At 34.6% G+C, this 24,127-nt stretch overlaps 1 long non-coding RNA gene and 2 pseudogenes across 2 annotated transcripts; 1 reads left to right on the plus strand and 2 right to left on the minus strand.

The window, feature by feature from the left end:
- Positions 1-4,562: 4,562 nt before the first annotated feature.
- Positions 4,563-7,093, plus strand: LOC136222075 (large ribosomal subunit protein uL1y-like; annotated as a pseudogene).
- An 11,267-nt stretch (positions 7,094-18,360) lies between these two features.
- LOC136224125 (agmatine hydroxycinnamoyltransferase 1-like) lies at positions 18,361-19,519 on the minus strand (annotated as a pseudogene).
- Positions 19,520-20,922: 1,403 nt separating this feature from the next.
- LOC136221581 (uncharacterized) lies at positions 20,923-23,062 on the minus strand. Of its 2 annotated transcripts, XR_010685185.1 has the most exons (5): positions 22,512-23,062; positions 22,349-22,440; positions 21,386-21,644; positions 21,181-21,282; positions 20,923-21,052 (listed from the first exon to the last, which is right to left on the minus strand). It is a non-coding gene; the product is annotated as an uncharacterized lncRNA (long non-coding RNA). The 2 variants fall into 2 exon arrangements; XR_010685184.1 differs by having other exon boundaries at positions 20,988-21,282.
- Between the last annotated feature and the right edge of the window lie 1,065 nt (positions 23,063-24,127).

The raw sequence follows: 24,127 nt of genomic DNA on the forward strand, positions 1-24,127 counted from the left end.
CCGTTGCGCCAAGGCTCGCCCTCTAACAACTATATTATTATTAAGGTAAAATATAAAAACAACCATGTAGTTTGATTTTTTTTGCAAATGTAGTCTCGTGGTTTATAACTTGCAAATATGGGGTGATGCAATTTGTAAACTCAGACATTCCGTTAAAAATTGTTATTGTGACTATTTTTCCAAAATAAAACGATTTGGAGAATTAAAAAGTCCGACTTTACAAATTACCCATACATACGGCCTGCGTTTACAAATTAACTAAACCACAAATATTTTTTGGACTAAAAAATTGACTCCAATAACTTTTAACTACCCAAACAATAGAGACATCTATTTGCAAGTTTTAAAATTGTGAGACTGTATTTACAAATCCGGCACGACAAGGTTTTTTTCAATACTTTATTCTTATTGTTAAATTTTAAAAGAGAAATTGTGAAATAAATGTTAGAAGTCATCTGATTATGATATTATTGTCGATTTTCGATTCCATTTTAATATGCTATATTCTAATTTTCTATAGAATTAGTGAAATAGAGAATAATAATTTTTTCTACCTTTTTAAATAAGCTTAGTTTGTTTTTTTTGAAACGGAATGGTACTTTATTAAATAATTAAACAGATAGAACAACATCATCCATAACTAAAGCTCTACATGAATCAGGAGCATTTAGCCAGAATGAGGGGCTAGCGTTAAAACGAGCGGTCCGGGCTAGGCTATGAGCCACTCGATTTGCTTGCCTTGGAACAAACGAGATTCTATCAATCCCAACATAATCGGCAATTGCCTTACAATCAGAGAGCACACAATTTAAATCGCTACAGTCGTCATTAGGTTCATTGAAAGCTTTAACTGTTGTGAGAGAATCAGTTTCGATGATTACCCCATTGAGCTGTTGAAACTTGATCCACGATAAGGCTTCCCTGATCCCCATCGCCTCAGCAACTGCACTGTCAGTTCTTCCTGGTATCAGACACGAGGAGCAAGCTTTCACCACTCCTTCGCTATCCCTGGCAACAAAACCGCAACCCATCATGCCCAGATCACTAAATATAGCAACATCGACATTAAATTTTATTACTCCAAGTGGTGGCCGGGACCAGTGAAAGGATCAGATTATGCCATTTTTGGTGTTATTTGAAAAATATAAAGATACATTTATATGTTTATTTGATAGGTGCCTTCTATGCTTACTTTGATTTTGACAAAGTAAGCTTTACTTTGTTTTTTCTACCATTGGATGACTTACTTTGTCAAAATTCATCACCATCCAATGGTGGAAAAAACAAAGTAAGACTTACTTAAATTAAGCATAGAAAAAAAAATCATATTATAAAAGTAAATAATTCATTGCTCCCTAAATTTCTATTTTTTTCGGAACAAATAACTTTATTGAATCAAATCGTCACACAAAACATTATTAAGAAAAGGGAGTGGGTCAGACAGACACAGAACTTACCGCTCTTGCTAGACATGAGCTACAAAGTTCGCTGACCGCTTAACAAATGAGATCAAACATCTATCTAAATCTCTTAACAAACTAACACATTCAGTAACAACATCAACAATATATGATAGTGAGACATCAGGATGTTGGATGGCTCGGACAACTAAATCTCTTAACAAACTAACACATTCAGTAACAACATCAACAATATATGATAGTGAGACATCAGGATGTTGGATGGCTCGGACAACTGATAAGCAGTCCGACCTAATGTCAATGTTTGTTAGACCCTTGAATTTATTCCAGAAAAGTGCCTCTTTGACTGCAATCGCCTCGGCAAGGATAGGGTCATACACACCTTCAATAGCCTTATGAACTGCTGATAGACAAACACCATTATGATCTCGAATTATAAACCTAGTAGAACAGTAACCTGCTTCCCTAAACACACCAGTGTCAACATTGCAGGCATAATAGCCTTCCAATGACAGTATCCATCGTATAGTAGTTGTCTGACCGTGAGAAATTTGGTCTGCCTTCCTAAACTGAGCTCACCTCCATTCACTCGCATCCGTCTTGGCTGTTGTCACCAAGAAACTCGGCTGTTGCCTTTTCTTTTCCCAAACCACTAAATTTCTATGCATCCAAATTTTCCATACAAGAGTAGCAATGTCTGCCATTTTTCCCATCGAAGTCGAGACAAGGGATTGCTTAAACCAATTCAAAAATTTTCCCACTCTATTCATTCTATCATCACCGTAGAAATTGACCAAATCTCTTTTGCAAATGAACATTCCAGAAAAATATGATTTTCATCTTCCCCATTACTCTGATAGATCGGACATAGGTTAGGGAGAGTGTTGTGCTTTTTACCTAAGTTTGCCATGGTTGGTAAACATTGTGAAAATAATCGCTAGATGCAATTTCTGACTTTTGGAGAAACTTTTAACTTTCAAATTCTATCCCAGTCGATCAAAGTTGTCGGGGAGGCATTCGAATCCATTGTGACTCAGAGCACCTTATAACCGCTTTTGACAAAATATTCACCTGATTTATCATAGTACCAATACCACCCATCCTAAATACTGAGATTTCTACGCGGAATGGAGATAATGCTTACCTGATCTCTCGAATTAAAGCACAGATCAATCAGTTGTTCATTCCAGCCAGGGGCGGAGCCAGTACCTATAGGTCGGGGGGGCTACACCCTGAACAAAAAAAAAAAATTTAAATGCTACTTCAACATATTCGTCAAAATAAAATGAACAATATAATAAACAAACTATATCATAAAATGAAAGCAAAAAGTATGTGCACTTACAATAAGAAAATTAATGCCTAACATGTGGCAATTTACCCCTCCGAGTTGCTATGTTCTGAAAATTTTGCACAATTGCTTCATTTTCGACACCGATAAAAGCTCTAAATTAGATTTCCTAAATTAAACCCTAAATTAGAAATCCCTAAATTAAATTTTCTAAATTAAACCCTAAATTAGAAATTTCTAATTTAGAAATCATAAATTAAACACCCTAAATTAGAATCTCTAAGTAAACAACATATGAATAATCCCTAATTTAGTAATTCCTAATTTAGAAATCATAAACCTAGAAATAAAGTAAAGAATGAATATAAAACACTTACTTGAAAATTAGATGTTGAATTGAGTGAGAAGATAACAATTGGATTGAGCAATTGAAATTTGAAAAAGAATTGGTGTGATTTAGAAAATTTTCCAAATAATGGGAGCCTTCTCCTTTTTGTGCACAACTCTCTTTTTTCTATTTTTTTTTTTGTGCGAAATAGAGCTGTGCACTCTTTTGCCTTTCCTTAAGATGGAAATGGCATTTTAGCCCTTTCCATCTTTTATTTTTTTTTAAACCTAGATATCAAACGTTTAAAAAAAATAAAAGATGGAAAGGACTAAAATGCCCTTTCCATCATCAGCATCCTAAACGAAGAAGAAGAACAGAGTTCTTCTTCTTCGCCGCCATGGCTGGAGGGGCTCCAGCCATGGCGGCTCCCTGGCGGAACCAGGGTTAAAACCCCCTCTCAGGGGGTTTCCGGCTGGACCGGAGGGTCGGTTGACCCTCCCCGCCCCCTAGCTCCGCCCCTGATTCCAGCTACCATCTGGATGAAGCAAATCTCGAACCATGCTTGTTGGAAGAACAATAAGAATAGCATGTGATGGGGTCAGGTTGGATTTGACTAGTAACCACGGGCTGTTCCAAATACTCGTGGACCTCCCATTACCAATTTTTTGACGTAACCCTCTGGATAATACCTCACGACCCGCTAGGATACTGCGCCAAATGTATGAGGGGTTGTGGCCGAGTTCAGCTTGGAGAAATGATGAGGATGGAAAGTAGCGGGCTTTGAGAATCCTTGCTACCAAAGAGCCAGAATCTTGTAAAATTCGACATCCCTGCTTTGCAAGTAAGGCCGTATTGAATTCATGAAGACTGCGGAAACCTAATCCTCACAATAAATAAGAACAACTGAAACAAACAAGCCATTAATATTATTTATTCCGTATAAAATACATGTATATGATAGAATTAGGGATAAGATGCAAATGTAATCTCAAGGGTTAGGCTATGCTTACTTTGTTTTTAACAAAGTAAGTCTTACTTTGTTTTTTCCACCATTGGATGGTGATGAACTTCAACAAAGTAAGCTCATCCAATGGTAGAAAAAACAAAGTAAAGCTTACTTTATGAAAATCAAAATAAGCATAGAAAACAGAAAATTTCCTCTTTTATTTAATCTTATTTTCTAAAAACCCTTCATATCTCAATATCATATTTAATAATTTATATTTGGGGAATTTACATAGAAATTCACATTTTAAAAATTATTTACAAGTTTGTAAAAAAAATTATGAATTATGTCAATCCTAATAATCCTTGGCAGTTACCATTTTTTTTTACGCCATTTCACCAACTAACTCTCTTACAGAATTTGACATTTGCAAGATAAAAACTTATATTTTTAATATATTACTAATTAAAATACCAGTGTTGATTAAATAATAAATATTATTATAATTATGAATTTTATGTAAACAACCCTTTATATTTTAAATGGAAGGCCCAAGAAAAGTCCAGCCCAATTTAACCCTAACAAGGTTTATGAGTCTAAATTTGAGCTGCTAGTCTTAGAGTTTCTTCCGCCGTAGACATCGTCTCCCTTCTCTCCAGCTCTTTAGCAGTCGGAAATCGTCTAACTGTCCGATGAGGTACAATCCGATTTTCTGTTTTCTGTGGTATACTTGATTTTTGCATTTTGTGTTCTGAACTTTGTATAATTTCGTATACTGAATGCAGTAAGCTTCAGAGTGATGCCTTAAGAGAAGCAATCACCAGTATCATGAATGCTTCTAAGGAGAAGAAGCGCAATTTTACAGAGACAATAGAGCTACAAATTGGGCTGAAGAACTACGATCCTCAAAAGGATAAGCGATTTAGTGGCTCTGTGAAATTGCCGCACATTCCTCGTCCTAATATGAAGATTTGCATTCTCGAGAGATGCTCAGCATGTCGAGGAGGTATAATACATTAATTGTGTTAATGTGTTTGCTCTGAATCAAAATGTGTTATTATCTTAATACAATGCAGATAATAGGGGAAAAAGGAATGTGAATGATACTTGTTAGACTGACTGTATGTGGCTGTGAGTGAGGTCTTTCATACGAGGTTAAAGCTATGATGCACGGAAACGGAAACAGACACGAAATGCAGAAACACGAGTTTCCGTGTGTTAAAGTCATAGATTAGTTGGATTCTTGTTGGTGCATATTTTGATTGCTATCTAGAATGTTTCTCTTTACTTGCCTTTTTTTGCTTATGTGTTCTTCTTTGTCTGGTTAAATCACCAATTTATTTTGTAAATTTCTACAAAATTATCTAGTCATCTGCAACTTTATCTTTACTTGGGTTGGTTTTTCATTTCTATCTAAGATGCTATGGCTACTATGTCCTCTGTTTTGCACTGTTCGAAGAATTTCTTTTATGATCAGGCAATTAAGGGAAGGTTATTACGTAGAAACCAAATAAATTATTGTGGTCAGGTTTAAGTGTGTTGCTGTGTTTGGTTTTGAATGCAATATATACTGAATTGATTAATTCTTTTGGCAGGCTGAATCAATTGGTCTCCAATGGATGGATGTTGAGGCACTTAAGAAGCTCAACAAGAACAAGAAACTTGTTAAGAAACTTGCTAAGCAGTACCATGCCTTTTTGGCTTCAGAATCTGTTATCAAGCAGATTCCACGTCTTCTCGGCCCTGGTCTCAACAAGGCAGGCAAGGTTTTAGTAGCTGTATTATGCATTCATTCTTGTGAATACACTGTATTCTATGTAGCACGGACACTCCTCTTTAGTAGCGTTTTGCGTCTGTTTTCATTTGAAGGCTATGTTTTAGAAATAACGTTTACCATGTCAGTTTATAGATGGTATTATTTGAATTTTTTTTTTCTTTCATATATGTTTTGCTGACTTGTGCATAAATACAGGCAAGTTCCCCACTCTTGTGACCCACCAAGAGTCGTTGGAGTCTAAACGAAATGAAATAAAAGCCACTATTAAGTTTCAACTGAAGAAGGTGCTTTGTATTGGAGTTGCTGTGGGAAACTGTGGCATGGAGGAGAAGCAGGTTCTCCAAAATGTTCAAATGTGCGTCAACTTCCTTGTCTCCTTGCTTAAGAAGAACTGGCAGAATGTGAGTATCACCGGACCATGCTTGTTTCAGATTATGTGTTGAATTACTTTATGGCTAGCTTTTTATTCAATTATGGATTGATTTTATTGTTTCTTATGGAAATCAGGTGAAGTGCCTAAACCTCAAGACTTCAATGGGATCACCACTGATGTGTCCATATTTATGTACATCTTTATATCTTAATTCTCTTTAGTTTAGTGCTAGTTTCACTTTATTAGTGTTTGTTTACCTTGTTTTGTGTTTTATAGGTGTTTTTGGAGATACAATTCAAATTGAGGATTAAAATGCTGATTCTATAGAGCCTAAAGTGAAACCAGAGAAAGCAGTCAAGTCCTAAGGCATGCCCATGGCTTAGGCCATGCTGAAGAAGGAAATTATGCACTAAAAAGCTGATTCGTCCTAACCCGTGCCCATGGGTAAGGACCAGTACGAATTTGGGAGTTGGGTTTTGCTTAGAAGACTTCTATTTTAAGATTTTTACTCTTTGTAATTTTTATTATTAGTTTTAAATATGTTAAGACATTATTATAGGATTTAATTCTATTAGGATTTTATAATATAGAATCCTAGTAGGAGTTTAATTCTATATAGGATTTTATTAGATTTTATAGGTAGTTATTTAGTTTTCTCCTGAGAGAAAAACGTGGAAGATGGAAAGGTGGGAAGAGTGGGAAAAGTGGGAAGATACGTTTTAAAAGACAAACAGAGAATCAGGGATGATTCTCTTTTTCATCATCGACCTTTTTGCTCCCAGAAACATTGATTCTCCTTCAAGCTTCTTCATCTTTCTTGTGTATTCTCTCTTCCATGATGAACTAGACTCCAATTTCTAACTAGAGGATTTAAGTCTTGAACAATGGAATTGTGAGATCATTCTGTACTTCATCTTTTTCATCTATTTCAAGTAATCAATCTCTATTCTGTTTCTATTCCTATTGCATAATTTAATTGAATCATTGATTTGATTATTTACTTGTAATTGTTTGCTAATTAGGTGTTTAAATACGTAATCGTTTAAATCATCTGATACAAGTAGCCAATAACATAATTAATTGTGGACAAGCTTTTAATTTATGTTATGAATTGATGATTGATATGCTCTAAATAATCCCGCTTGTGTGATTGTTGAGTAGAGTTAGCATTTTTTTTTTGTACTTTAATGCTTTCAATTAAATTAAATTCTAAAGCTTGTTTAGAACTGTTTGATTGATTAGAGATAATTAGTGAACGTTTCCTGATTATCTAAACTGTAAGAAGAGATTTGGTTATTAATGCTTTTTAATAACTAGCTAATTTATTTGAATGAGTGAAACATATCTTTTATGTATGATTGATGATCAATTAGTTAAATTCAAGACTTGAATTTAACCTCTAGCTGGAATCGCCTCATATTAAGTTATTTATATCATTGCTTGCTGTTGAATTGTTTTCCTTGTTTAATTACTTCTAGTTAATTTTATTCACAGAAATCTACAAACCAAACCCCCCCTAATTTACTTTTCATTGTTCATTCTACAAAGTTTTAATTCAATCAGTCTCTGTGGATTCGACCCTACTCCACATTTACTACAGTTTTCTAATTCCAAGAGTAGGTATTTATTTTTTGGTGAATTCGACTCTCATCAACCACAACGTGTCTTTTGAACGTGAGAACCAGTAGGTACATTTATAGTGCTAGTTTTTTTTAGGAGATATATGAACTTGGTTTTCCTTGTTTTTTTTGAGGAAACTGTTTACTTTTATGTTACATGTTTGTCTAAAGCTGCTAGAGGCCAATACTCTATTCAATTGTCTAATGGTGAAATGTGTTTGTTTCGTCAGTCATTCCGCCATCTTAGGTGTAGCGGCTATCAAATTTTGACATGACATAACGATTTATCTGTTTGACCCGACTCATTTGATACAATTACTACGTTTTGCTTCATTTATATCGTATAATATAAGGCAAATGATATATACAACCCTTAGGGTTGTATATAAGCATTAATTATTCTTATATTTTCAATAAAAAAAATCTTAATTCTAAAATAATCATTTATTTGTATTGAAAATATAATAATATATAATGACTCTATACATTTAAGTATTTAAATATGCAAGAATCAACAAGTTTTATGTATTGGAAAACTAAATTAGCCCTAAAAATAGGAATTTGTGGGTTTTTATTTACAACCCTTAGGACTGTAAATATCGGAACCCATAATATAATCATGTTGATTATGACTATCCATTTTAGAGAATGTTACAATTGTATCTCTAGATCTCATTTCCTGGGTACGCCACTGATTAATTCCTCCAGTAAAGGACTCCGAACGAATCCTCTATTAAATTTCATCAAATTCTTTGATCAGAATTATCAACTGAAATTAGTACTCTTTGCATTATGGCAACTCATGGTTTTATAAATTAGAAACACATTTGGTAACATATCGTAATGGATTGCGGATGTTTCTATTTCTGAAAGATACAAAACTTGGAAACACTCCTAATAAGGTTAGGAGTTTCCGTGCAACATAACCATAACACAAATCGGTAGTTTCATTACATTCTTTCCCTTTAGCCAAAAGCAACATTCGACATACTGAATCATTGGAACTCATGGTAAGTTCGACTGGAATTAATAAGAAACGGATACTTAAAATGTCGTTTATAAATATCCTTTAATAATCCTTTAAATATCTCCTAAAATCTCTCTAATTGTATTTCAAATTCTCAATTTTCTTATCGTATTAATTCTAGGAAGCTCTTTCTCTATATATTAAAATAGTAACACGATAAAACTGTGGTAAAATTGAGGTGATGCTTTCTACTTTTTTTATTGATTAAAAATAAAAGTCAATTATTAATTTTATTAATTTATATAAAAATTAAATGATCAAGATAATGTTAATTCTCATTGAGCTTTGATAAATCACTAATTTTAGAAACATAGAGCAATTCAGTATTTTTTACATCTCTTATTACTAATGACTTTATTTTTATATATATTTTTTATTTTTCTTATCATTTTTTGCATTAAATATGTTTTTATATACACATTTAGAAACCTGATTAAATAAGTTTATTCCTAGATGGTGTAAAAATATTTGGTATCCTTTATGAGACTAGACTTTTTACATACCGGTGATGTTGATGAAATTGCCACATTTAAATAAATATGGGTTTTTTTATATTTTTTTTAAGGGAAAAGTACAAAAATAAACATTGTGGTTTGGGTCATTTTCAAATATAAACTATGTGGTTTAAAAGTTTGCAAAGTGGTACATTTTGGTTCATTCCGTTGGCAAAGGCAGACCAAACTGATTAACGGTGTTAAAAAAAGTCAAAAGTCAAATGGTAAATAACTATTTTGATCTTTATAACGAAGGAAAATTTCCTGAAACTTTAAGGATTTTCAATATTCATAAATAGTAGAGATTACATCCTTATAAAGAAGAAAAGAAAAGAAAACGGTTACAACACAGAGAATGTAAATGTGTAGGTGGTTGCTAATGATTGGGAAGGCTGAGTCACTAATGGTAGTAAGGACAAATTAAGGAATAATCTGATGAGGTATGACGTATTGTGAATGTGTTGTACATGACATGAAGCTTTTGGAAACAAAAAGGAAAAGAGAGAGAAAGGACAGTTGCACGGGTTTTGCAATTTGGGGATTGATTCTCGTTAGCCACTCTCAAATTGGACTTGGTATTGATTCATCAAGCCAAGTTTGGACAGCAAAAAGTGCAGCTGAGGAGAGTGATGAGCTTTGGTGAACAGTTCAGCAAGCTGAAGAGCAGAGGAGATATGCATGAGACGAATCAGGCCAGATTGAATTCGTTCGAGAATGACATGATAGTCGATATCGATGTGCTTTATTCATTCGTGGAACACTGGGTTCTGAGCAATGTGCATGGCGGAAGTGTTATCACAAAAGAGCAAAGCAGGAGACTGGTTCTGTACAGTGAGATCACGAAGAAGATTGACAAGCCAATGCAGTTCAAAGGATGTAGACGCCATGGCTCTATATTCAGCCTCAAAACAAGATCGAGAAACGGTGTTTTGTTTCTTCGAGCGCCAAGAGATAAGGGAAGAGCCTAAAAACACCACATAACCAGTCAAGGAGCGTCAAGATTTTTGGGCAAGATAAACAATCAGAATCAGAGAAGGCATGTAATTGTAGATTGCCTATCGCATGGAAGAGAAGACCAAGACCAATGGTGCCTTTGAGGTATCGGAGGACACGATGAGCTCGAAAAAGTTCATCAGTGGTTGGATTGCTACGATGTTAGGATAATTAGTTAATGATGTATGACAGTTCTGGGCGAGTGTGAGTGATGTATAGCAGTTTTCCAATCAACTGTCTATGTGAGGTTATATCGGTGAGGGGCGTGGCTTGTGGGTTGGGTTTGAAATTAGGTAAGGCAGGGGAAGAGACTGGCTTACAATCAAGGAATTTGGTATCATTCAAGAGCTCAAGGACATACTTCCACTGAGATATATAGAGGCTTTTGTGGCTGCGAGCAAACTTGGAACCGAGGAAGTAGTGGAGAGCACCAAGGTCTTTGATGCTAAACAAATCGTCAAGACGCTGTTTGGTCGAGGCAATTGAGGCTATGTCATTACCAGCTACAATGATGTCATCAATGTAGATAAGGAGAGAAGTGAAATTGTGGGATATGTGTTTGGTAAATAGAGAGGGATCAACTGAAGACTGTGTGAAACCCATTGCTTTAATGACATAGGTCAGCTTCAAGTTCCATTGCCTCCCCGCCTGTCGCAGGCCATACAAGGATTTGTGAAGTCGGCAAACTTGATTAGGAGCAGTAGTGCCCTGTGTTCCTAGAGGTAAAGACATGTAAACCTCCTTAATTAAATATCCATGGAGGTATGCATTGTCGATATCCAATTGGTGTATGTGCCATTGTTTGATTGTGGCAATAGCCAGTAAAGCCCTAATGGTTGTAAACTTGGCCACAAGTGCAAATGTTGCAGTAAAATGAACTCCCTCTTGTTGGGTGAAGCCTTTTGCCACCAATCGAGCCTTGAACCTGGTAATGCTGCCATATGCCTTATGTTTCAACTTGTACACCCACCTGCATCCAATGGCCTGTTTCCCTGCTGGTAATGCAACTATCTCTCATGTCTTATTTGATTCTAGGGCCAATAACTCCTCATGCATAGCTTGCCTCTAATTTTCATCTTGTTGTGCTTGTTTGTATGTGGTGGGCTCTGTGTGGCATGTGATATTAATTGAAAAAACTTGTTTGTTGGCTGACAATTTTGAGTAAGATATGTGCTTGGTTATTGAATGTGGTGAATTTTGTGGTGTTGGGGGAGTGATGCCCTGGATGAGGGCTATATGGTAGTCCTTTAAATATGTTGGTGCATGGGTGTGTCTGTTTGGTCTTCGTGTTGGTGGAGGTTGTGCTTGTTCTGTGTGTAGGGTATGGTCTTGTGTGTGGTCGGGTGGGCCTATGTCAAGCTGAATTGAGTCAATATCAACATCATGATGTGGTATCACAGTAGGTGGATCCTACAGAATGTCTACACCCTCCTGATGTTCACTTTCATCTGCTGGTAATGCATCATAAAATGCATCTAGGTCACTTTCACTACAGAAAGGTGTGCCTGTAGAATGTTGTATGTCTGCATACGGATAACTCTCTTCAAAGAAATGAACATGCCTGAAAAAGAAAATTGCGTTAGTTGCCAGATTTAGTAATTTATACCCTTTCACCCCAGTCTTGTAACCCAAGAACATACATCAGACAACCCTATCAGTAAACTTGTTCTTCTTTCTATTAAGTGTTGAGGCATATACGAGGCAGCCAAACACCCTCAAATTTTGCAAGTCAGGTTTTTTCCCATACAACTGTCCATAGGGTGTCTTATTTTGTATTGAAGTGGATGGCAATCTATTAAGTAAGTATAATGAATGAAGCACTGCCTCAGACCAGAAAACTTTAGGGAGTGAACTTTGTAGCATGATAGCTCTTGTGGTGTTCATTATGTCTTGGTGTTTTTGTTCTACTCTACCATTCTACTAGGGAGTTTTAGGGCAAGAGATCTGGTGAACTATCCCTAATTGTGCATAAAAATCCCTCATAATGAACTCTGGACCATTGTCCGGCCTAATGGTTTTGACTTTCTTATCAAACCGCCTAAACACATAGTTACAAAACTGTTGTAGCATTGGCCTTGCTTCTGCTTTAGTATCCATTAATGTTACTCAGGTGCATCCAATATAGTTAGGAAATAGTGTTTTCCTATAAAAGACTCCTTAATAGGCCCCCATATATCAACGTGTAATAATTCAAATGTCTGTTTTGCTATGCTATCACTTAATGCAAATGGTTTCTTATTTTGTTTGGCCCTTTGACAAACATCGTAGGGTTTTTCATTGATTGGAACTGGAGTATTACAAAATAAACCTAAACTTGATAATCTCTTTGAAGAGGGGTGTCCAAATCTAAGATGCCAAATATTTGACTTATTTGAAATAGATAAAACAGTAGTAAAACTAGGCAGTGGTTTCTCCAAATAGTATAGCCCTCCATGCTCTCTAGCCAAGCCAATCTTCTCCCATTTTGTAAGATCATGTAGTATGCACAATGACTCGTTACTACCATGCATATTTGACTCGTGGCTAATAGTTTACTTCCTGAAATTAAATTATATTCGAACTGAGGCACACATAAGACTTTATGCAAAACAAGTCTTGAGCTTAATTTCAATTGTACCAATCTACGACACATTTACCATGTCCCCATTAGGCAGACTTACACTACACTTCTCAATCTCAGTATAGGACTTGTAATACCTCTTGTCACACACAATATGGTTTGTTACACCCGTGTCAACTATCGAGTATGACTTTGCAGGTTTATTTATAAAGAGGGGCTTAGAATTATACTAGAGTTTTCATTGGTGATGAAAGTATTTGCACTGCTTTTTGATGTGGAGGCATTGGAACCAAGTTCTTGAGGAAGTAATGATATCAACCTCTGATATTGGTCCCTGGAGAGTGTGAATTGATCCGTGTTTCCATGATAGTAAGCTGTGTTATCTTCTTCTCCAAATTCTACTTCTCATCTTTATTGATTTTGAGTTGTTGTGGAGTTTGCTTTAGGTTGGAAATTCTTGTAGTTGTTCGTGCCACGATTTCCATAGTTGGGTGGATATCCGTGTTTTTTTGTAGCAAATCTCTTCTATGTGGCCTGTGCCTCCACAAAAAGTGCATACTAACTGGTTCCTTGTGTTGTTGGTCATGCGAAAGTTGTTATGGTTTCTGCTACTGCCTTTGTTGCTTTGATTTTTGCCTTGTGTGTTGATAAAACTTGCAAAGGGTAAACCTTCCTGGTTCTGGCTCGTTGTTGTTTTTTTATGACAGACCTTGTTGTCTCTCATGTTAAATGGATAAAGCAAAGACTCGATTGAGTGATGGTAATGGCTCAATGAGAAGGATCTGTGAACACACTGTAGAGTAGCTGTCATTTAATCCTTGTAAAAAGGTTATCACCCGATCCGCGTCTTGCTAGTTTCTCAGGTTCTTGAAGGCGTCATATTTGCAGGCAGGCTTGCAGCTGCACTTGGGCATAGACCTTAAATTGGAAAGCTCATCATGCAAGATCTTCAGGTTTTCACTCTGTCTCCTCCCTATTTAAGGTTGTGTAGTTCTCTCTTTAGTTCTGAAATTCTTAACGAATATCCTTGAGAGAACCGGTTATATAGATCTTGCCAAATGTCTGATGCCTTGTCTAACCATATGAAAATCTATGCGATAGTTTGTGAAACAACATGTAAGATCGATGATATTACCATGGTGTTGCATCTTTCCCAGTTGGAGTGGAGGTTATCATCGAAAGCCGACGTCGTTCCATCCACGAAACAAAACTTCTTTTTGGCCATTAAGGCCACCTTCACTGTGTGTGAACATTGATGGTAGTTTGGGCCTGTTAGTATATGAGAAACTAAGGAAAGAGCTGGTGTTTCTGTATCAGAGAGGTGATAGGTGTTGGTCCCGTGTAACGTGACAAAGTTAGTTCCAAGGGGGGGGGGTTAGGAACTATTTAAAATGTTCATGTAAGGCTGACTTATATTTTTAATAAAGACTTTTACTAAGTCTTTTAGCACAACGATACTGAGTAAGGTTAGAGGCAAGCTTAGTCAACTGCTGACTAAAACTGCTTCTATCATGAGTGAGGAGATAGCACTTAAGTCTATTCCTGAACTCAGCTCTCAGATCACTCAACTCAGTGTATGTTCTTTTTAGCGTTTTACTAGGCAGTACACATCAAGCAATATGTAAAGGAGTAAAGGGTTAGAAATATGTTACTCAGCAGACTTATCCTGGTTCGGCCTCCTTATCTACGTCCAGTCCCTGGAATCCTTCTGAGCTTTTAGAATCCTCTACTGAGCTCTTTTAAGGTAGAACACAAACCGTTTACAATAACCACTGAGTATACAAGAGTACCTTCCTCTATTCTTCTACTCAATACTATATCTACTGCTGAGTGCTATAACCGAGCAACTCAGCTTCTCCTTTCTAATCTATAGAAATGATAAAGTGTTTGTTCTAACAAAATGAAGAACACTTTAGATGAATGAATCACTCTAGACTTTTACACAAAAATAGGAATTGGTGTAAGAATATGCTTTGCTTTTCAAGACAGAACTTCGAGTTGATATTTGGTCAGCATTTCGACTTGATGAAGATCTGCGTCGAGTGAAGTATTTGAGAGGCCTATTTATAGAGACATCTGAGGCACCGGTCATTTCAAATTTCGAAATAACCGTTGGAGGGAAACGACTTCCTGTCACTTTTGCTCGGTCGGTGCTCAGCGTCTTCAGCCAATAAGAACGTTGCATCTTCGGTCTTCGTCAGGATCAGTTGCTTTTGCTCAGGCCCGTCAGAGTGTCTCCACATTTTGGGAAAAGTCTTCCAGACAGCTTTCTGTTCCATTTGAACATTTCCTTAAGTGGAAATACTTTGTCTCCAAGTTGTTCAAGCCAGCTGCTGACCTGACTAGCTTGTCGCTTGACTCAGCAGCTTCGGAATGAAGCAGTTGAGAAGGCTTCTCGATCCTTCTTGCTGCTAGGCTTGGATTTGTTCTGATGGGCCGCGTGGCTTTCGACTGTTGACTTGGGTTTTGACTTTCTCTTGTGGGCTTTTGGGCTTTGAACTTTAAATATTTTGGTTCTTATAAATCAATTAACTCAACATTGAACAAACACATTAGTATTAATAAATCAAAGCATTTAATTTTAATGTGTTGGAATATTTTATCATGGGAAATTTAAATATACTTTAAATAATTTTATCAAATCAAAATCATGTGGAAATGTGTTTCAACTATAGGGACTGCCAACTGCCATGTTAGTAGCCATTGATGCTCAAATGAACTTTAGCGGAGCTTATTATGCTCTGATACGATCAAAAGATAAATGAAAGAAAATATCCTGAAACTTCAAGGATTTTCAATATTCATAAATGGCAAAGATTACATCCTTATAAAGAAGAAAAGAAAAGAAAACGGTTACAGCACAGAGAATGTAAATGTGTAGGTGACTGCTAATGATTGTGAAAGCTAAGTCACCAATGGTGGTAAGGAAAAATTAAGAAATAATGTGCTGAGGTATGATGTATTGTGAATGTATTGCATAGGACATGAAGCTTCTCGAAACAAAAAGGAAAAGAGAGAGAAAGGACCGTTGCACAAGAGTCTAAATTGAAGAAAATCCCTAACACTCAATTGGGGGTTTTGCAATTTGGGGAATGATTCTCATTGTATTTTATAAATTAATCTCATTATTATCTATTTATCATAAACAAACCCCAAAACAAAAGCAAAATATTAAATTCACCATCTCCTCCTTCTCTCACATCTCTCTTTAATTTATTTTCATTCTCTCTGAACACATTCACTCCCTCTCTCTATTTTCTCTCTCTAGAAATACTATGATGTTATAAAGACAAAATAAAGAAATTCACCATGACTATATCCATGTCCTCTTGGCTTGCATTCCATAAATAGTTCATCCACCATTCTTATTGCTTTACTCTTTCACCATTTCTACTTCCGCCTTCATCACCACATAATCTTCCACATAATTTTCCAATTTTTCAAGAGCGGCCTTTCTTGCCTCACTTTTCCAACCTAGAAGCTTCCTTTCTCTCACTCTCACTCTCACTCTCACTCTTTCTTCTGAATTCCCTCGTATTTTCTTCATCGTTATATAAGGACAGTAGAATTTTCTCAAGTACACTATCTTGTAATTATCCGACGTCTTCAATAACAATTAATTGTTCTCCCTTAGATTAAAAGCCACAATTCCCCCATTTTTAAGGGTTCGATCAATGAATTCTTCGGCTGAATTGAAACTATTCGCCATGATGATGTCAAAATATCCATCTGGAATTGTGCGTTGTCGATCCAAATCGGGAATGGAGATGGAATCTACACTGTACTTATCTTCTAGGATCAGATAAAGGTTAAAGTGGAGAATGGATTGCTCACAGTAATTGTGCCAAAGGATAAAACTTCAAAGCCATCTAAATTCAAAACATAAACGTACTAGCAAGTTTTGAACTCAATTTCTATTTTTAAAGGTATTTTTGGAGTGAGAAAATAGAGAGGGAGAGTGAGTGTGTTTAGAGAGAATGAAAATAAATTAAATAGAGATGTGATAGAAGGAGAAGATGGCGAATATAATATTTTATTTTTGTTTTGGGGTTTGTTTGTGATAAGTAGATAATTAGAGAGTTAATTTATAAAATTAATAAACATACATATCAAAATAACTCTTTACCTTTTGACTTTTTTTTAACACCGTTAGTCAATTTGGACTGCATTTGCTAACAGAATGTACCACAAAGTAGCAGTTTGTAAACTTTTAAACCGCATAGTTTATGTTTGAAAATGATTTAAATCACAAGGTTTATTTTTGTAATTTTCTCATTTTTCAATTTAAATGTGGATAAGCATTACAACTAATGATCTCAAGCTTCTTGGTCTAAGAAAAACTAACGATTTATATTTTTTCAAGTTCAATTTTATGTTATAGTCAATTACATTCGGCAGTCTCTAAAATTAAGAGTAAGACGAGATTGACAATTCTGATTGAAAGTAAAGTTTTTTTAAAAATAAAATAATTATATCATTAAATTATTTATATTTCTTTAGTTTAGTTTGCAAATACTATTAAAAAAACTAAAAAAATTATAAGAGATGTCATGTATTGCACGTGGTTTTGTACTAATATGTAAATGTAAGATGATACTTCATGCTCCAGAGATCCAATATTAGACGTGATATAAAAGCTTTCTAATTTGATACCGATCATCTATTATTCAATCATCAATAGATATTCAGTAAACTTCATGCTCCAGAGATCCAATATTAGACGTGATGTAAATGTATCAAGTATTTTATTATACAGTGGTTTTCACCTGGTCAATTATTGGTCAAGTGAATTTGGTCAGCTACTATTAATCTAATGGTAGCTGACCAAATTCATTTGGTCAGTCACTGACCAGATGAAAATTATTGTTTATTATATTGACTAGTTATAAAAGTAATCGATTATTTATAAATACGAGGTAATTTTTTTTATTTTAAGATATATTTAGTTAGACTCAAGTTGGAACCTACCCATCTCCTATCCTATATAGGAACTAGTATTATAAAAAAAAAAATTATATAATAATAGTAAAAGAATAAATAATTTAATGAGTTGCACATATTACATTAAATAATTTCTCTATTTTAAAAAATAGATCATAAAATCTCTAAAAGAAATCAATACTTCAACAATTATCATCATTATAATCACTACTTTAACAATTCTTCTCATAAAATAAGAGGAAAAAAAAAGACATGACTTTATTTGCAAAATACGACTTACTTATAATTATTTTTCCATTTGTTCCATATCATTTGTTATATTTGACCAAATCACATATAATTTTAATGACATTACAAAGGGAGAAGTTATAACTTCCTCTAAATATCTTAATCCAATGAATAGACAATTTGCTTGAAAGCAACTAAATTATCATGGAAAAGAGGAACAAAAACAGCAATGCTTCCATCTCCAATAAATGAAGGAAGAAGAAATATCACTCCCTCTATTGGTAAAAAAGATGGCATAAATAAATAAGGCTTTCCTCCCCCGAAATCCACGTCGTAAAATGGAAACTTCAACCAACTATTAACTTCTAGATTAGGGCACAAAATTAACTCATTCTCGTTTGCAGTAGGAGCAAGATCTTCCTTCTCTGCCTTATAGGAAGCAAAGTCAATGAAAGATTTGAAATAACTATCATTCATATTTACAATTTGCATCATGAATTACCTTAGCTACATACGAGATTGGTTCAGACACAAGATCTTTAACCTTAGTCGTTGGAAATGCCCAAAGCACCAAATTTCTAAAGTATTCATTAGGTGTTTTTGGATCCATTCTCATCCTACCGTTCACCGAAATTTTCCCATGAGTTTTCTCAAACCCGCCAAGTTCACGAGCTTTCGTTATCGTTCGCCATAGATGAGCAACTAAGCTTTCAAACGTGCTATATGATTTGTTCTCTAACAACACCGAAGCTTTTGCTTTCAACTTGGAAATAAAGTCCAAAGTAAAGTGAAATTTATGAACAATGATATCATCCACATTGATATGATCATCAATATAATTAAGATGATCTTTGATTGGTGTTTTGCTCTTAAACTCTACTCCTTTATGCTCAAACTTGAAATCCGGAGGGTTTCGAGGACTAAAAATGGTTCGATCAAAAATTGGAAGAGGATCAATGTCCAACCCGCGGCTAGCACTTCCCTAAGCAACCAAGAAATTGCAATTAGAATTAGCATCAGCAACAAAATGATGACGTGTGAAACCAATCACCAATGAACCACAAGTGAACCTTGTGAGCTGAACTTGACTAAGCTCTTCCATATCTTTCAAGCTCGGGTGAAGGTTAAGTAAGGCCGGAGATGGCTTCAATGGCATGACTTCATTCAGCGTGCTATCTAGCGTTGCTTCAACGAATTTCACCCCTTTATCATTGAGAAGAATATGAAGATCTCCTTTCTCATTTTCTCCTAATCTTCCGGCTAATGCTATATATTGAGACAAAGCTCTTTGGAGGCCAAGCTCAATGGCTTCATTAGGTGGAGTGGGAGAACAATAGGCATAAATGACTGCCATTTGAGTGTTGTAAGTGACCTTATCAAAGACATTTAAAGGAATAGATTGTGAAGTTGAAGGAGTAATGCCTTTGTAAATTGGCTTGACGGTTCTTATGCTACCTATTCTAACCTTCATTTTTATTTGAAAGAGCTTTGTTAGCAAATATTCCTTAGAAGATAAAAATCTTTGTACTTCACAATATAAAAGCCAAAGGCATATGTCCATATATATATATATTATAAATTTTTTTATCAATATATTATAGGGTTAATTTTAAAAGAAGCTCATGAGGTTACACTTTTTTTTTTTTTTGGCAGATGAAGGACTGTGATATATTTTCTTTTATCAAAACGAGGACTGTATTTGTCGACATTTGCAAATTGAGGACTTTTAGGTTGACATTATATATATGGAAAAAAGCATTTTAACTTCTTTGATCTATCATTTTATAATTTATCTGATTACTTGGTTCGAAACTCGTTAGACATCCTTTAGGTGGTTCATCTCCTAATTAAAGTTTTTTTTGCAACACTTGTTGTTTGAGGATTGCGGGGAAGTTCTGAAAAGCCTAAAATCTTTCATTCGGCTGGGGGGTTCTTAACTAGTACCAACCTAGTTGATTTCAGATAACCTTTCCTTGATCTTCGAACCTGTTTTCATTACAAAAAAATAATTAATAGTTAGAAACCAACATTAAATATTTAATGTAGCTATTTGAAATCTTAGTATTTTTCTTTTTTTGGAAAATGGTTGGTATTATTAAAATTGTTGCATCATTTTGTTGAAAAAGTATTTCCATTATTGGTATAATATATTTCCATAATTTTTCATTTAGTTTGACTTCTCTCTGAAAAATTATACTATACGTTTGGCACAACACGTCACTCACTACAAGAAAAAATGCTATCACCGATGCAAATATCCGTCGGTGATTATCTAATTTGCGTCGGTGATCAGGATCACCGACGGAAGACCGACGGATATTGATGTGTTGGCGTTGACCTCCTAGGTAAGCAGTTCCGATGATTTTTTACCGACATAAAAAATCACCGACACATTATTCAATCGGTGATTTGTGTCGGAAATACCGACTGCTTTTAGTAGGTGACTTGTGTCGGAAATTCCGAGAATATCACCGACCTATATATGTCGGTGATCTCTTTTTTTAAATATTAATTTAAAATAATTTACCGACAGACATCGGTCGGAAATTGGGTCGGAAATTATAAATTATATTCTAATCATTTTTATATTTTTTTTTAATTTATTTATTTGGATTGAAGGAAACTCGTATATATATATTACAAAAAAAATACAAAAACCAATAATTTGATACAAATAAAAAAAAATGTTATAGGAAAAGCAACTGTATCCGCACGAAATGCAATTACAACACTAAAACCATACTTGCGATAAATTTATTTAAATAACTAAATAATTATAAATATGATTTGCTGCCTTTTTTCTTCGCAACCCGTATGCACAAAAAGTGCAGGAACCGGAGTAATTTAAGCGCTACATTACCACTACCCACGTTGAAAATAGTTAATGCAAAAAGAAATTGCCTTAGTGGCTTCATTCAAATAACTAAGCTTTCATGAACTATAAAAAACAAATAGCATTAAATCTGGTAGAACTTCATATATATGCTATAAGCTAATAAAAAAAAGATCAATAGAATAATTAACTATATATCCATTAGGCACTTTAGCAGCAATCTGAAAATCAATGAGAAATAGAAATCAGATGGTTAATAAAAGTTAACTTCGTTTAGAATAAGTTCAATATAAAACTTTATGATATAGCACCCCAAGGAGTGATATCTTATCGAAACTCCTCAATTTACCTTCTCTAAATCCATCCCATGAACCCGATATGCTTCGTATAATCGTTGAAGCTTCACATCATCGTTGAAGCTGTCAACATTGCTCAACCAAGGTCCTAATTGCTATTCGAAAAAAAAATAAGTTTTCTTTTTTAGTCCATAATTTTTGCAGCAGTTCCTGCATTAATGAATAAGCATTCAAAGAAAGACCAGCTTTTTCCTTTACCTCTAAACTGATTCATAATTTTTGCCATCTCCCTTTGTTGAAAGGCATGGTATATCTTCCAGCATATTCTTCACCATCTATATAGCTCCATTCGTGACTATAGGTTTTACCAATCTGTTATTTTCCATTGTACAAGCGAGAGGACTTTGTGACGCTCCATCTGTTACTGAATTTGGGGTCACTATGAATTTTTGCTCACATTCTGACAAGGACTGAACGCTTACCGGACTTCTTGCCTCGAAGCTACACTTGTTCATTCCTGCAATGCAACAAATGTGCACATAGAAATCAATTAACAGCCCAAAGTTCGAAAATTTGCTGATGCAAATTGTAGGGAAGCCTTTGCAACAATAAGAGCAGAAATTTACTACATGAACTCGAACTAAGCAAGATTATCACACAACTATGCTAGAAACGGAAAATTACCTTATAGGAGACAATGTGTATCCTATAAACATTCTCTATAATAGCCTTCGCTTCAATAAATCTATGTTAGTCCTAAAACAGCATAATGCTTACAGTTTCGAAGTCAGGATCAATAAGTTGATCAACAACGATATAATTATCTTATCATAGTATTTTATTCTCTATGAGAAATTACATATTCATATTGACAGAACATATCTTGAGAGCTACATATTTTACATATTCTCCTAAGTAGTATATATATCAATCCAGAGTATTTTAAAAAGCATTTGCTTCTCGTTTGAATCAAAGGATTACCCAAATGTCACAAGTTACCAACATCCTAAACCACATTAAATACTCCTGAGTGCTGCATAATATTTTCAAGGTATTCATGCTAATTAAATAGATAACAAGTTTGAATAATGCATATTTAGAATAAACTTTGATTGAATGCACAAAGGAGATTATGATTATACAAGTAATATGAATGTAGAAAACCAATGCTTCTATTGTTCAAATGATGAAAAAATTAGATTAAAGGATAGTATGACAAACCCAATTTTGAATCTTGTACCAGAAACAGGGGTGTCACTAATATATCCACCATTCTCCAACAAGGATCAAATCGTTTATCTACCAAAAGACCTCTGCAACCAAAATTCAGACATCCAGAGTTGCACAACTTCATTTCAGAATTCATCGTTAAAAATAAGATTACCACATATTAAGTAGAGATGTTTCGTCGTTTTGGTCTAAGGTTTGTGAACTACTTGAGCTGCCATTTACATTCTGTTTTTTCAACTTGATGAAACTTTTCACTGGAGGATCATTATACATTGAAGCTGAATTTTCTTCTTCAGCTGGTCATCCAAATTATAAGAGTCATAATTTTTTGAGTTTGCACCTGAAGACACAAGAAAATTCCACATCAAACTTAAGTTACAAGTGAGATGATTAAGTATATAAGACATGATTAATTTCTAATCTGATTGGGTTTTCCCAAATAAGAATTGAGAGATTTCAATTCCTCCATTGTACTAATTTTTTTACTCTTATCATGAATCTCTGAAGTAGCCAGAAGATTATGAAGAGGGCTTATCTACATTGCCATGGAGTTGTCCAAAATAAGAATATAGCTTTTCCTGAAATCAAGCAAAACACTAATAAAACACAATCACATACAAACAGAAATTCAAAAGCAAAATCACACATCCTAACAAAAACAGTTCACAACAAAGTAATTCAAACAAATTTAAGGACAGTAAAAAAACGCAGACTAAATAAAAAGCAAATTACCTCCACAACAAAAACAATAATAACAGCAAGCGAGAATATGTGTCCGAAAACCAAAGGCAAATTAGATAAAGAACGATTCAAAGCTTAATCGAAATCCAAATGCTAAAACCATCAAGATAAACCAATAAAATGGAGAAAAGAACATACTGCAGGGCACAATCCTAAAAAATTAAAAATGATGAAATGGTACCTGCAGATCTGGTTTCCCTTACCCACTTGATACATCATACATCCTATATGAGAAAGCACCAAAAGCAGCAAGAAAGATGGCTATGGAGGTGGATCTCTTGGTAGGGATCTCCATCGCAATAGACAGGTGTGAAGCGAGCAAGAGGAACTTCGTCTAGGAGAATCGGCGTTGGTGAAGTAGAGAAGAGATTTAGGTATGGGGAGATTTGGGTATCTGTTGTAATCGATGGAGACGAGGGAATTAGGGTTAAGAGTAAAAGCCACTATATATACTATTATTTTTTTTATTTTTATTCATGTTAAATATATATATATATATATATATATATATATATATATATATATATATATATATATATATATATTTATCACATAATTTAGGCTCCTACAAATTTAATTGTCGGTGACTAATTTAATATGTCGGTGACATCATCGATAATAAGAATCACCTACTAAAAGTGTTGGTAAATGGATCCGGACAAATTCTCCCAAAAATTACCTACACATTCTAAGGATGTGTAGGTCATTGTGTAGGTGAATTCCGACACATATATTTTATCGGTGTTCCGTCGGTGATTCCTACACAAAAACATTTGTCGGCGGATTGTGTCGGTGATAGCAGTTTTTCTTGTAGTGACTGTGCACGGAACTAATAATTTGATGTCACGTCATATATTTTACCATTTAAGATTTATAAATTAGAGTCTAAGATTTATTTTTTAAAATCTAGGGTTTATATTTTAGAATCAAGAATTTTATATAAATAATTAACTAAAAAATATATAATTAATTAATTAACTCAATGTTAATATCTTATTGGTTGACGCCTCATGTGCTATTAAATTATTA

This window comes from Euphorbia lathyris, chromosome 3 (assembly GCF_963576675.1).
Source record: "Euphorbia lathyris chromosome 3, ddEupLath1.1, whole genome shotgun sequence".
Lineage (NCBI taxonomy): Eukaryota > Viridiplantae > Streptophyta > Magnoliopsida > Malpighiales > Euphorbiaceae > Euphorbia > Euphorbia lathyris.